Consider the following 2,223-nt stretch of genomic DNA (forward strand, 5'->3'; position numbering starts at 1 on the left):
ACATGTGGATATGCATAAACGTATGTATATCTGGATGGGGTGTGTGTGTGGACTACAACTATAACTATCGATCTCACTTAAGCCCAGGGGACTCCTGCTAGTGCTACAGCTACTGCTTCTGGTCCTACTGCTCCTGTTGGTATGGGCCATATGCAAACTGGCAATAAAATTTAAATATTTTGCATATAAATCAAATCGATGGAAATTTTCGGGACAAAGAGCAGTCCGCACACACACACACACAGAAAGGTGCCACAGACACATCTGCAGCAGCAGCAGCAGCAGCAGTTGTATCCTGTGGGTGGCCGTGGCCATATGTGGCTGTGGGCCTGTCACTCGCCACAGACACAGAAAGCACCGAGAGCCCAAAGCCAAAGCGTCGACGCCCCAAGGACCAGTTTCCGTTTTGGCCAAAAATGCAGCTGCCAGGAGCCCAGGAGCCCTGGAGCTCGGTCGCCTGGAGGGGGAGGCAGGAATGGTGTCCAAAGGTCGAGACTGGCCAATGCTCGATTGGTGGCTCCTTGCACGTAGACGCTGGCTGCTGCTCTAAGTGAGCGATCAGCACGTAAGCCTGAGAGGCGCCGGCAGGACGTATCCCTTGGACCAAACAACCCATGAATCCTGCTTGCAGGAATAGAGCGCGTAACATTAAGACATCTCTGAAGCCAGTTTCCCTCAAGGTGAAATGAAAACGGAACCCCATCGGTAATGAAGATCTCTCTGGCCAGAAGCCACTGTCAGTGCCATGATGCCGATGCCGATGTGTCTGATGTGTCTGGGCTTCGGTGTTCGGTGTTCGGTTCTCAACACACACGTACTGCTGGATAATGGATAATGGCATCCTTGGCTACTGCTGCTGCTCCTTCTCATTTGCATCTCTCGGCGAGGGCTGGCGGGCGCGGACGGGCTCCTAATGCCAGGAGCCTCGATGCTGGCAATGGATGTACTCGTGTGGATGCAACATTTCGTTTATGTCGAGTGCACTTTCGGTAACATTTATTACACAATTCCAATAAATAACATTTTGCAGGGCTTCCTGAATGCTGAATGCTGGATGCGGATGCTCCTTTGGCCAGCAACGGCAACGGCAACGGCTTCTTCTTCTAGAGGGAAAGGAGAGGAGAGGAAAGGAGAGAAAAGCACAGGCAAAAGGCACAACACGGGAGGGACATGCGAGGGATACCGCACGTCGGCAACGATTTTCTTTATGGTATTTACAATGACATCGTCAGCTCGTCATCGTTTTGCCGCTGGCTCTGGCTCTGGCTCTGGCTGTGGCTGTGGCTCGGGATCTGCAAGGGAGGAGCTAGGGGCCGAGGCAAGGAGTGCATTTTATTTACGAGCCTGGGAAACGGATGTGGAGTGGAGAGAGCATCCAGCAGAATGCAATGCAATGCTGCAGGACACGGATACTCACTCTTGCAACAGTCTCTCCTACTTCTCCTCCATCTTTCTGTATCTCTCTCTCTCTCTCTCTCCCTCTCGCTCTGTGTATGTTTCTGCCATAAATTTGTGTGGTTTATTGATATTTTATATGATTTTATTCCATCGGCCATCGCATGTGCCTGGGCACTGCCTGGGCATTGCCTGTGTTCTGAGTGTTGGGGGGGAGCAAGTGTTGTAAATTTGTCATTTAATTGACAGTCGTTTCGGTTCTGTTCGGTTCGTTTCGGTCAAATCATAATTGCATTATAGCCCGGGACTCACCATTAAAGCTCCTCCATTATGCTCTTCCCTTCTCTGTTCTGCTCTGTTCTGTCAGTGTCTCTTCTGTTTTAACGAATTTGAATTTAAATTTTGTGTGCATCGATTTGAGGATTGGAGCATGGAGCATGGAGCATGGAGCATGGTGGAGATGCTTCGTGGTTCGGTTCCTTCCTCGTGAATATTTATGAAGTTATTGCAAAGCCAACTGGCATAAACATATTCATCGGACCGTGTCGTGTGTGTGTGTGTGTGTGTGTGTGTGTGCGGCATGGAGCGGGAGGAGGAGGAGGAGGAGGAGTGTACTGTTTGATTTGGAACTCTAACAACTGTCGGTGGGTGCCTGGTGTAGATGTGGATGTGGGTCCCTCTCTTCCAGAAATGCACATTGTTTGCACTGTGCAAACTCTGGCAGTCGCTGCTCTGCTTTTATCCAAATATCAATAGCAAAGGGCCACACTCCACTCTCCACTCACTCGCATATTTATGCAGCACATGATTATGTTTAATTTTGCCTGA

General features: G+C 49.9%; 1 long non-coding RNA gene across 1 annotated transcript; it reads right to left on the bottom strand.

Moving 5' to 3' along the window:
• Positions 1–841: 841 nt before the first annotated feature.
• On the bottom strand, positions 842–1,843 carry LOC117186017. Its single transcript, XR_004471181.1, has 3 exons — positions 1,708–1,843; positions 1,418–1,594; positions 842–1,306 (listed from the first exon to the last, which is right to left on the bottom strand). It is a non-coding gene; the product is annotated as an uncharacterized LOC117186017 (long non-coding RNA).
• Positions 1,844–2,223: the final 380 nt, after the last annotated feature.

The sequence above is a fragment of the Drosophila miranda genome, chromosome XL (assembly GCF_003369915.1).
Source record: "Drosophila miranda strain MSH22 chromosome XL, D.miranda_PacBio2.1, whole genome shotgun sequence".
NCBI lineage: Eukaryota > Metazoa > Arthropoda > Insecta > Diptera > Drosophilidae > Drosophila > Drosophila miranda.